The 13,949-nt window shown below is 37.1% G+C and overlaps 2 protein-coding genes across 4 annotated transcripts in view; one reads left to right on the top strand and one right to left on the bottom strand.

The window, feature by feature from the left end:
* The window catches only part of LOC133640451 (cytospin-A-like), a 266,085-nt gene that overhangs the window by 159,327 nt on the left and 92,809 nt on the right, over nucleotides 1-13,949 (top strand). The window lies entirely within an intron of this gene.
* Nucleotides 1-13,949, bottom strand: part of dlgap2b (discs, large (Drosophila) homolog-associated protein 2b) — a 205,962-nt gene that overhangs the window by 170,260 nt on the left and 21,753 nt on the right. The window lies entirely within an intron of this gene.

Genomic DNA, 13,949 nt, shown 5'->3' with positions numbered 1-13,949 from the left:
TGTATGTATCCATGTGGTAATAAATGTACAAATAATTGTATTTATTTAACATTCCACACTGAGCTGATAATAATTTATGTGTTGTGCTGTTATTATATCTTGTTTTCTTTCACTTGTGTGTCATTTGCAGGTATGCATTAATTTCAGTTTGTCCTAGATGTGTTGCCATAATCAGGAAGCAGTCTTTGCCATTAAGTTGAATGTGCCTGCCTTGTCTTTTGTTGAGTCCTACAAAGTGTTTATACTGTAAGTGTTGCACTTATTACACATAAGCTGCCTGGTTGTAACGTGCATCTCAGTTGTAGTTTTCATTACGACAAATTTGGAGGTGTTGAAATCGCCACGTAAAATCACTCATGCTAATCAGTAGCATGTTTTCGGCATATCCAATGTAAATTAGCATCGAGCTTGAGCATTTTTCAAAGTAGAGCGCTTTCTATGAGGCATGGTTGCTTTGTTGGCATGGAAAATAGCAACATGACCTAGAGGTACTGTAGTCTGTTATGAATACGGCTGTCCGCTAAGTGCTTCAGCTGGTGCCGAGTTTACAACTTGGCGTCATGTCAAATGCAACAAAGGTATCGAAATATGGTGCTGTTTGATGTTTCGTGAATCGATATTCGATTGCACCGACGGAATTCGGTCGGTACCTTCAAAAGTACTCACAAATAAGGCAAGGCAAGTTTATTTGTAGAGCACAATTTGTGTAGAGGGCAGTTCAAAGTGATTTACGGAAAATTACAAGAAGGCAAAAATTAAATAGAGTTATTAAAAAAATTATCACAATTCAAATCAAAATAATAAAAGTGTTATCATAAAAATAATCAGAATTCAAATCAAAACCATAAATTGGAATAATCATAAAACAATCCTAATATAAATTACATTCAAAGCGTGTAGATAAACGACTTTCAGTTGTCATTTGCACAATTAAATAAAAGTGCCTTCAGCCTGGATTTGAACATTGCTAACGTTGAGGTCTGTTTCACATCTTCTGGAAGACTACTTCCGATTTCAGGAACATACAGTAAAACTAAAACGCAGTCTCACCATGTTTGGTCCTGACTCTGCACCAGCAGCAGACTCCCTGAGGTTCTCAGAGACCAAGATGGTTCATATGTCTCTAACATGACCAAGTTGTACTTTGGAACAAGACCATGAACAGACTTGTACACAAACAGAGCTGTTTCAGAGTCTATTCTCTGAGCAACAATAAGCCAGTGCAGTGACCTAGGCACTGGACTAATATGGTAATATGTCCTGGTTCTCATCAGGACTCGAGCAGCAGCATTCTAGATGTACTGCAGCTGCTTTACGTTTAGAGAGCCCAGTGAGAAGGCCATTACAGCCATCTAACCTGGTGGAGACACAGGCATGGATTAGCCTTTCTAAGTCTACTTTGCACTCTATTTCTTTGATTTTGGCAATGTTTTTAGGTGGTGAAAAGCTGTTGATGTTGTTGACTTAATGTGGCTCTTCAAGTTCAAGTCTGAGTCCATTATTACCTCTAGATTTCTAATCTGACTATCAGTATTCAGGGAAAGAGTCTCAAGGTGACTAATAATAGGTTCTCTTTGCTTCTGTGGGCCAAATACAATAATTTCAGTTTTGTCGAAGTTGAGCTGAAGAAAGTTATTTTGCATCACACACTGATTTGTTCGATGCAGCGACAGAGTGAATCAACAGGCCACCGGCCGTCAGTGACACGTAGATCTGAGTGTCATCTGCATACTTGTGATAGATCACATTGAAACTGCGTAGTAGCTGGTCTAGTGGAACCCCACAGGTCATAGCCATGTGGTCTGAGACACAGTTACCACTTTCAACAAAGTGCGTCCTGTGATCAAGATAGGACTAGAACCAGTTAAGAGCAGAAACAGATATTCCCACCTAGTTTTCTAACCTCTGTATTAAGATAGTATGGTCAACTGCGCCAAAGACAGAACCAAGACAGAGAGTTTTCCTGTGTCGTTTGTCACCTTGATCAGAGCTGTTTCACTGCTGTGGTGGGGCCTTAGACCTGATTGGAAAGTATCAAACACATTGTTCTGCAGGACAACGTCACTAAGCTGTGGGTATACAACTTTTTTTCGGACTTTGCCCAAAAATGGCAGGTTTGATATGGCCCGAAATAACCCATTATGTTTCATTAACAATACGTTTTTAAAGCTGCTGGAAGATTTAATTAGGCTATAATGGAGATAAAGATATCCAAACACTGTTACCAAAATCAATCTTAGTCAGTATTTTTTCTCCGCACTGTGAAATACAATCGATATCTAAAGCGTTAGTGACCCAGCGAGTCATGGAGCACAGCTTCACAGCTCATTCAGCAGTTCATCGGTTGATGCAAACCTTCCTGGTTGTCGTGGTGACAGAAACAACACAACCGGGCTGGAGTGGGTTCTCAGCCTTCTCCCTGTATCCAGGCAACAGAAAACCACTATGATTATCATTACATCATCAGAGTGGGATTCCTTTTTTTTTTTAATTAATGTCCAACGTTTAAAGTAATTCTGATGAACTTTGAGTGGATGTGGAGAACGAAAGGTGAAGTGATGGAGCAGAAGGTTGTGGGATGCCGAAGGCTTTGGTGTCGAAGCATGTGTAATCAGTGGTGATCTACTGGCGGAAATAGAACAGGGAAATAAATCCTTTGCTTTCTCAGTACTTGAACATGGATTCATTGTGAATTAATTGGCGGCATGAGAGCAACACTGTCATATTATCACCTTGCAGGGTCGCTACTGTGAGTAAACTGTTGCTTATTCACACCTGCAGAAGACATCAACATCAGTAGCATTTATTATCCTGCATTTGTGGATGCCATTTTTGTCCACCTGCTGAATATAATGGTAACATTTACTTGACTGTCGAGATATAGCCAAGTATTCATGGTATTTATCAATGATAATATTAACTAGGGATGTTCAGATCATTGTTTTATGCTGCCAATTCCAATACCGATCATTCATGAGTAAGATTGGCCGATACCTAAAGGGATGTAATAACTGTACATTTTTCAATATATTTATGATGAGTGCTATTCACAGTTAAACATTATCAACACAATATTTGAACTAGTTCATTATTCTCTTTTTTTACATACAAATGTTTGATCAAAACAAAGTCAATAGTACACAATAACTAAACTAAAGCAACAACTATTATCTATTACCCTCAACATACGCCTGTGTAAACATTAACAAAAACAATAAAACAATAATTTTGAGGGAAAAAAAATAGATCCAATCACTGTAATATCAATAATATAGTGTACTACCCTTGGTATCGACACCACCCATTTATGGATCGATCCACCGTCCTCTTACGTGTTGTATATATGTACATATATGTGTGTGTATATATATATATATATATATATATATATATATATATATATATATATATATATATATATATATATATATATATATATATATATATATGTCATATTATCCTACCTCTAGACTCGTATCAATATAATTATTAAATTCCTGCTAATAACTGCTTACATTTTGCTGTAACACATTTAGACGTCTTACAGTGTATAAAGCACTTATTTCCAGCTAAACAATTAGCTTCGCTATTAGCATGCCTCCTCCTGGCTTGCTCTTGGTGTGTAACATGTTAAGTCCCGTCCTCCAGTGATGATGCATACTTGATAATGATACTTAAGATACTAAGAAATGCAATTTATTTTTCCCAATGGAGGTGACTATTTTAACTTAAAGGTGTTGCTCCACACTGTGTATGGAGACACATAATTAGCTGCTAACCGCTTGTCAGCCCACAGACTAAAAAGGAATACAGTGTAAGCTAGAGGGGATCGGCGTTTGTGATCAGCATTAAAAGGCATTAATCGGCAGTGGCCATCACGTACCTTTTTGCAAAAATCGGTCGATCCATCACTAATATTATTGAAAAACCGCTGCAAAACTCATAACAATGACCAGATCTCATTTGAAGAAACATATAAGATTGTAAAATGCTATTTATTTAACACAGTTCCAATTCAAAGTCTAAATATGCCAAGAATGTTCAATGTTCGGTCCATTTTGGCAGTAAAAACTATCCCAAAATTCTTTTGAACAAGTCAGTTCATTAATTTTCTACCGCTTAGGGGTTCACAGCTGAGCTGGAACTTATCCCAGCTGATTTTGGAAAAGCTTTGTACCCTGCAGCTTATAAAACAATGATTTTACTTAGCTAACAACCATCATTTTTTGTGTTCAACAAATAGATTTCATTAAACACAAGCAAAGACACTGAAAAAGTGTGTTATTGTTTGTGTTATGGTGCCATCTTTTGAACGAGGTGATGCGGGGTGAATATTGACGGTATTTCCTTCTGTTTAGTGCTTTAAACTGGAAGTACATAGTCTTTCTACTCGTAAGGTTTCTTCATTCATCACTCCAAGCAACGTTCAGAAGTCTTACAATATAACTAAAACTATTCGTACTTAAACCTTTCAATGTGTGGTGTCTGTAGAAGTGTTTTTATGCACATTTGTACGTGCTATCATAATGTCAATTCAAGCTGGTGTCTTTTGCATTAGCTAATATGCAAACACGTTTACGAGTGTCTGTGTTAGTATTATTACCTTACAATGGCATTATTTTTGTATTGTTTCAGTTTCACAAATTCCTCTGTAAATTCATCAGTTATTGAGTCTGTTTAGCTGATTGGAGAGCTAGCTCCAACAGCAAGTGGGTCCATGACGATGACTTCTGTTTTTTTTTCCTCAGCCGTTTTATTGCCTTGTTACAGAAACCATTTGGAAACAATTAAAGTATGTAAATAAACATTTACAGAACCTTTCTGTGTAAATTACTAATTTCACAATGTATATATCTGCGGCTTATATTGTATATGCTAATATATGTAAAATATGTTTTTCTTCTAAAATTTAGTGGGTGTGGCTAACATACGTTAACACTGTTACACTGATAATAAGAAATGGATATTATTATTAGATGAAAACCTTATCATTTTTTCGAGCACCACTAGGGATAGGTATCGTTTACATTGTGACCAATTGTTGAAACACTTTTGAAACAGTGTCCAATCCGGTACTTAAAAAATGGAAAAACAATTATTTTTACAGAATTTTGTAACAAGAAAGTTGAAAATGAATTGATAACCAAGTAATCTATAATTATCGCAACAAAACCAGCAACAATACATAGCATGTGCAAATAACAGACCTGCTTGTGATGTAATGTTGACGATCTGAATTCCGGGGTTCGTGAATGCACCTCTCTGCTCTCCGTGACTGTGATTGGTTCACAATGAGGAAGTGTTGCTGATATGAAGAGGGCTACAGGGAAATGTGTTGTCATTGTTGGAACTGAAGACTGCTGTTGGCGTGCTAAGGTCAACAGCCACATTCATAAATGTAAATACTATAAATAACTTTAAGGATACTGTAGTATTTTATCTTCTCAATTGCCATATTTTTCTGCGATTTTATCTCTTATTCACAAATAAGCATTCTTTTAACAAGATTTTTAACAATCAAAAGAAAGCACCGGAAAGAACACAGTACATCCTTTGATGGTTAGAACAGATCATATTTGAAAAGATGTTGACAGTCACAGGACTCTTGTTTCTCTGTTTCTGTCATGTGCTATTCTTGTCATGGTGCCAACATAAATAAAATAAAAAACACAACGACAACATGCATGTCCAACCAAGCCTTGGTTTAGCACATTAGCATTAGCACTATGAATTCCCCATGTAGACATGTACCACCTGGCATGCGCTGCTGCCCTGTGTGAGTCACAGCACTTTGGCCATTACCACTGAGAGGAATAGCAGTCAAACCCTCAATCTGTATACCTTTATAAACACAAGAACTATACAAATAACAACAAACTATTCATTTAAATCATTGATTCTTTGCCCAGAGGCTTGTCTGAATTTGTAAACAATAACAGAAACAACAACACCAAAAAACAGATTGTCTGAAAATAAAATATGGATCTAATCATTTTTTTTATATAACGCTTACAGTAAATCTCTATATCAACTTCAAGTTGATATGAAATAATACAAATTTAAAAAAATGTTTTATGGCTTTTCTGTCAAAAAACTGTAATAGTAATAGTAAAACTGAAATATGCAGTATTTAGTCATTACAGCCCTAAAAGATCAATAATGCAGGACACCATTGATTTTAATTATTTCATATTTTTGAGTAATCACAGTAAAAAGATAAATAAAAAATCACTAAATATATTTGGGATCCAAAAGGTGCCCCACTCATAAAGTGATACATTTTTATTAGGTTTTTCTTTTACTTTTAACACTTAAGTCAACTTCAGATATATCTGTCGATTTTATGCTGGAACAATTATTTTGTTTGTTTTATGCGCTTTTGTCAAAGAAAACTTTGATGTTTTTATATGGCTACTACACAATATATGCAATATGTACCACATAAAGCATTTTAAAGTGAAATATTTGAAGTAATTGGAGCCCTGAAAATAATGCATTATAACATGGATTTTTTTGTCTTTTTTTTTTTTTTTGGAGCAATGGCAAAAAAATAAAAATAAAGAAAGACAAAAGAAAAAAAAACAGCCTGCATGGCAGCTTTTGTGTCAACATTGCAACTTTTTCTCGTTAGATTTCACCTCATTCCACTTTTTTTAATGTTCTTTTTTATTTTTACAATAGTATTTCCGGAATGTGTGGCGGGCCGGTAAACAATTAGCTGCGGGCCGCAAATGGCCCCCGGGCCGCACTTTGGACACCCCTGGTATAGACACTACCAATTTATGAATCTATCCACCCCCTCATGTGCTCTGATGCTTGTGTTAGTTGTTATATTATGCTATCTTTATACTCTTTTTAATCTACTTGTTAATTTCCTGTTAATAACTGCTCACTTTCTGCTGTTACTTGCTTCCATCTACACGTCTGAGCATTTTAAGAGAGGATAAAATCATCCCCATTATCCACAATTCTTATGCGATACAAGAACACACGTCTGTCTTTTCTATGCGTTCTAAATAGTGGAAAAACTGCTAATAAGAGGCGGCTAACAAGGCAAGTAAAAGGGATATTATATATTCAGCCTGTAAAGCCCTTTAAAAAACAACAACACCGTTTTATACACATGCTGTAAGTATGTAATGTACTGTAGTAACAGGCACATTAATGGGACCATGTAATATTTACAGTATTTTGCTCATTCTAAACATTACTGTAACTTCTTTCCTGGGGGCATTGATTTCACAGAGCGCACAGCAATGATGACATAAAACAGTGACTTACTACTGTATGTCCGCTCTCACTGGGATGCAGATTGATAGGATGGTTGTATCTTTCAGCACTTGTGCTATCCTTGATCTGCTAAATTGAAAATAATCCTCACCCCTCAGAATGCTTCCTAGCGGTGTTGTGGGGTCTTATGCTGCGTTCTATTTTTCGAAAGTATAAAGTATGGTAAAGTTTGGATTTTTTAAATTGGTCCAACTTCTCGTCTCGGTGCCACAACCTTCTACTGTACAGGTGAGATGCATGATTTATAACCAAGCATTAACTTTTAATAATTTAAAGGCGATTCAGAAGGAGCGCTAGCTTCTTCTTTATTTTATTTTGGGTCGCAACTAACGTCAAGCTAGCTTGTAGGTGGCTACTCGCTAGTGGTCGGAGCAAGGCAATGTGTCACAACGCCAGAAAAGTAGTTCCTCTGCGTTAGCTCTTCCAATAACAATGTCGCTATAGTTTGGTTAATATGCAGGTCAAGGCATGCAGATGGAGCGTTGATGGCGGTTTTAGGATGTTTTCTTAGAGCGCCTGAAGACAAAATAGATTAGTTCCAAGTACCTGCATTGTCAGCTGCCTTGTACGAAGGGATGGGTACTGAATCTGGTACATTTTTTGACCGAAGTCTCCCGCCGGTCCGACCCGGCGTCAATTCACGAAAAATCCAACAATGCCATGTTTCGGTACCTGGGTTGCGCGTGATGTCATGCCGGTGTACTGCACCTCGACACTTGGCAATCACTCCAGCAGCACTGAGAGCGGATTCAGCCAAACTACCTCTTTGCAATTTTCAATGCCAACAAAGCAGTTGACTCAAAAAAAGGCTCCACTTCTCCAAAAATGCGCTAGTTTGATGCTAAAATACTTTGGCTTTGCTAGTAACATGCTACATTAGCAATTTTACATGGCAATTTCAACACCTCCAAATTTGTCAATGATAACTACAACTAAGAATCCCTTTGCGCTGCAGGCCAAAGTGGACCAAATCTGATTGCATAACTGAACAAGGAAGTTGCTACTACTACTAAAATCTACAAAATAAAAGCCACCACATCTTAAAAAAAGTTTTTTTATGTGAAAAAAATTAAAAAAAATATAATGTGTAAATGGATAAATATATAGTGTTATATTTTTGTGAGGGTTCTAATCTTTTAATGGCTGTTAAGTGGAGGAGACACGGACATCTGCGTGGATCTACGTTATTTTTCAACTTACTTAGTAGAAAACCTACGCAATGGATGTAACATGTAAGCAAAAATGCCACAGTGTACACATCATTTGGAGTCCTTCAACAATCGCTTGTCCCCATCAAAGTGTATATGTATACTTATATAAAAATAAGTATAAATATATGAAATATATACATATATACATTGTTACTTCTAGACCTCCACCCCAGATCCCACCTCACTCCTACCCACTTCTCTAAAGTGGGCTGGCTCAAGGTGGAGGACAGAGTTAAACAACTTGCACTGAGCCTAGTCTATAAAATCCGCTACACCTCCCTGATACCGAAGTACATGTCAAACTACTTCCTTAACGTAAATGACCGCCATAACCACAACACCAGGGGTAGCTCCACTAACCACGTTAAACCCAGATTCCGAACTAACAAAGGTCTTAACTCATTCTCTTTCTATGCCACATCAATGTGGAATGTGCTCCCAACAGGTATAAAAGAAAGGGCATCTCTATCCTCCTTCAAAACCGCAATAAAAGTTCACCTCCAGGCAGCTACAACCCTAAACTAACACCCTCCCCGGATTGCTAATAATCAAATGTAAACAATCAAATGCAGATACTTTTTCTTATGCCTTCTGATGTCTCTCTCTCTCTCTTTCTCTCTCTCTCTCTCTCTCTATGTCCACTACTTGATGTCCATACCCCCCCCCCCCCTCCACACCCCTGATTGTAAATAATGTAAATAATTCAATGTGATTATCTTGTGTGATGACTGTATTATGATGATAGTATATATGATAGTATATATCTGTATCATGAATCAATTTAAGTGGACCCCGACTTAATCAAGTTGAAAAACTTATTCGGGTGTTACCATTTAGTGGTCAATTGTACGGAATATGTACTTCACTGTGCAACCTACTAATAAAAGTCTCAATCAATCAATCAATCAATCAATGTATATATATATGTATAAAAGTATAAATATGAAACCTATGTGTATATATATATATATATATATATATATATATATATATATATATATATATATATATATATATATATATATATATATATATATATATATATATATATATATATATGTATGTATAAATATGTGTGTGTGTGTATATATATACATATATATACATATGTATATATATATATACAGTATACGTATGTAAGTGTGTAGGGCTGCAACAACTAATCGATTACATCGATTAAAATCGATTATAAAAATAGTTGGCGATTAATTTAGTCATCGATTCGTTGGATCTATGCTATGCACATGCGCAGAGGCTACTTTTTTTCTTTCTTTTTTTTTTTTTTTTTTAATAAACCTTTATTTATAAACTGCAACATTTACAAACAGCTGAGAAACAATAATCAAAATAAGTATGGTGCCAGTCTGCTGTTTTCTTCCAATAAAATACTGGAAAGGATAGAAATGTAGTTTGTCTCTTTTATCCGATTATTAATCGATTAATCAAAGCAATAATCGACAGATTAATCGATTATCAAATTAGTTGTTAGTTGCAGCCCTATATGTGTGTATATATTCATATAAATGTATATGTGTGTGTTTGTTTCTATCGTATATCTTCATATAGTACATATAGCACTATTGGCTAGTGATGCACCGAAAATTTGTGCGCCGACAAGACTGATCACTGAAACAGTGCTGCCAAAACCAGATTTTGCGATGATGTATCCAACGTATCCACTTGTGATGACGTAGCTCGACCAAAGATGACATAAAAGTAGCAAACAGGTCACAATGCCGTTTGGACTGCAGTCACATTTGAAAAGATCAGATTCCAAACGTATACGAATTACCTCCTGGTGCAAAAATATGAAATTTGAAGCTCTTTAGGGGGTTTGGACTGGCAAAAAAAGATCCCTTCTGTGTCACTTAAGAGGTAAAAAAAAACAGATTTGGTGTTCGTTGTGAACAGAGCCTTTGATCCGCGGTACAATCATACAGCTGGTGCGAAACAAACACAATACTTACAGTATTATCACTTTTTAGGGCGCAACAAAGAAATGCACAGCAAAGACTGAACTGACGAGCCACCACACCATAAACTACTGCCATCTAACGTCTTGTACTTGAAACTGTGAATGAGACTCAGCGATGGCACAATAAAACAAATAGCAGTTATCATAATCAGCTCATTTCAAAATGTTGTGATGTAAAATTAGATTTTATTATCAAAAACAATTAATATTTATTAACGCACAAAAGTACCAAAAATTGGTACTGTTGAATACCAGTATCGGGAATTGGTACCGTATCACTTCAAATGTGAACGGTACCCATCCTTACTTGTACTGGCAGTTTTTCACTTTTCAGAATGTACAGAAAAGGGAAATATATATAATGAGTTAAAGGGAAACTATACTTTTTGGGGGAATTTTGCCTATTGTTCACAATCATTATGAAAGACAAGCAGACAAAGGTTGTTGTTTTTTCTTTCTAACACGTAAAAATCTGCTCGTTCTTGGTTGCTAGCAATGCATCTAATGGGAGCAATCAATTCTACCTCTAAATCACTTCTAAAATGCATTAAAAAACCGTCAACAATAACATTTACATTCCGTAACCTGTATAATAACCAAGCTGTAGCGACATTGTTATTGTAAGAGCAAACATCGAGCAACTCTCTTACTAGCGTACTAACACATCAGCCGTAAAAGCCAACTACGGAAAGAGACAAGCTCGCTTCTACGTCAACACGAATCGCGTTTGAGTTTGTATTGCACAACACTGCGATAAGACACCAATTTGTGCTGACTGAAAAACATGTACAGTACAATCATATTACAGTATCTGTAAAGTATTAGCTCACATTTCTTGTTTTGTTTGTACACAGCTAGCCAGACAGCGTATGTACTGTAGTTGTACTAACACGCATGACGTGCTGCGTGTATCATGAACAATATAACGTGTGACTCACTCGATGGACAGTTGTCTGTTTGGTCCAGCTGTCCGGGATGTTTTTTCCAACATTTTTGGACAAGCACTCCATTTATGTCAAAATAGCATGGCTTCAAATTCCACATGTTCATCTTCGAGTGACTTACACCTCACTCTCTCGGCTTCCGTCTCCTCCAACGTCTCACTCTTCCTTCCTGCTCGCTTCTAGAAGCCATAGTTCATCCTCTGTATATTCAGCTTCAAAAAGATAAGGTTGTGAATCCTCATTTGTCCAAAAATAGTCATCTTTGTTGTCTGTTACAGAGTCTGCCATGATTAGAACACACCCGCGTTAGTATCTGGAAGTAGGTACACACGTTGTTGCCCGAAGTCGGAAGTGCGCTGCTATGGAAACGGAAATAAATGCGCCGAAGAACTAGCTTTGGCAATGATTAAAATACGGTAAATATTGAACATATTACAAATTGTAATGAACGTGTCTGTTACTACATTATATATAGAATTGCAGTGTGTATATAAAACGTTGATGGAGGGTTTGGTTTAGACTGATTTTTTTTTTCTCAAACACCCCACCCCGTTTACCTGTTTCTCACCTTTTTTGTAAGGGGCGCCGGAAGTTGGCAGACCCGTCAGCGATCCTGTTCTGTCTCCCTGTAATGTTTGTCTGATCTTGAATGGGATTGTGCTGAAAATCTTAATTTCCCCTCTGGGATTAGTAATTGATTGATTGATTGAAACTTTTATTAGTAGATTGCACAGTGAAGTAAATATTCCGTACAATTGACCACTAAATGGTAACACCCGAATAAGTTTTTCAACTTGTTTAAGTCGGGGTCCACTTAAATTGATTCATGATACTGATATATACTATCAAATCATAATACAGTCATCCCACAAGATAATTATCAGAGTACATTGAATTAATTTACTATTTACATTATTTACAATCCGGGGTGTGGGATATGGGGGGGGGTTAGGTTTGGTTGGTATCAACACTTTTGTCATCAACAATCAGCATCAACAATTGCATCATCAGCGAAATGGACATTGAAACAGTGTAGGTCTGACTTGGTAGGATATGTACAGCAAGTAGTGGACATAGAGAGAGAGAGATCAGAAAGCATAAGAAAAAGTAGTATCTACCTTAGATTATTAACATTTGATTATTTGCAATCCGGGGAGGGTGTTAGATTAGGGTTGAAGTTGCCTGGAGGTGTACTTTTATTGCGGTTTTGAAGGAGGATAGAGATGCCCTTTCTTTTACACCTGTTGGGAGCGCATTCCACATTGTTGTGGCATAGAAAGAGAATGAGTTAATCTGGGTTTAACGTGGTTAGTGGAGCTCCCCCTGGTGTTGTGGTTATGGCGGTCATTTACGTTAAGGAAGTAGTTTGACATGTACTTCGGTATCAGGGAGGTGTAGCGGATTTTATAGACTAGGCTCAGTGCAAGTTGTTTAACTCTGTCTTCCACCCTGAGCCAGCCCACTTTGGAGAAGTGGGTAGGAGTGAGGTCTGATCTGGGGTGGAGGTCTAAAAGTAATCTGAGTAGCTTGTTCTGGGATGTTTGGAGTTTAGATTTGAGGGTTTTGGAGGTGCTAGGGTACCAGGAGGTGCATGCGTAATCGAAAAAGGGTTGAACGAGAGTTCCCGCTAGAATCCTCATGGTGCTTTTGTTGACCAGAGAGGAGATTCTATAGAGAAATCTTGTTCGTTGGTTGACCTTTTTGATTACAAATAAAGTATTTCTGATTCTGATTCTGATTTTGAAGTTATTTTAGAGGGCTTTGAAGGCTACAACAGTGACTCCTATTAGCCACATTTTCCAAGCGTTTTTTTTAATCATCTTTAAAATAAGAATATAAAAAAAGACGTGTGTTCTTGTCTCTCCTAATGATTGCGAATGATGGGCAAATTTCCAAAAAAGTGCAGTTCCCCTTTAAGGCCATACTGAAAAGTAAAAAAGATTCAAGACGACGAGCAAAAAGTTAGAACGTATCCCACTAACTAACAACTATTGCTTTGAAGTCATTTATCTGCTCATGATATCTTGACCTACATTGGATTAGTTTCATCCAGCATATTTCACACGATTTCCCACTTTAAATTGCTTGCCTGCAGGCACACAAACAGTAAATATCAATCCCAATACTTTTTTCTCATTCATTTCCCGCATCTATTATATCAAGCGTTTATTTGTCCCCCCCCCCCCCCCTTGTCTCTGTTCCTCACCTTCTTCACCCTCTCACTCTCCTTATGACACTCTTCACCCTCCTTCTCGCCGCTCGTCTGACTCACAATCACACACACACACACACACACACACACACACACACGGTATGTTAGCTTTTATGTCTTGTCGATGACAAATATTTCCTAATAATTCAGCCTTCATAACACACTTCATCTTACACACTCATCGGAGACAACACGACAAAAACACACATTCACAGCAAATGCACACTCCGTGGAAATGAGTGCGTCTTTTAACGCGTCGATATTGTCTCCCACACAAACACACACACGCTGGCCCAGATCCCGTTGGTGAAGCAGCA

Source organism: Entelurus aequoreus, linkage group LG23 (genome assembly GCF_033978785.1).
Source record: "Entelurus aequoreus isolate RoL-2023_Sb linkage group LG23, RoL_Eaeq_v1.1, whole genome shotgun sequence".
Lineage (NCBI taxonomy): Eukaryota > Metazoa > Chordata > Actinopteri > Syngnathiformes > Syngnathidae > Entelurus > Entelurus aequoreus.
The sequence above is the reverse complement of the archived record's forward strand: the minus strand, read 5'-3'. Positions and strand labels throughout refer to the sequence as shown.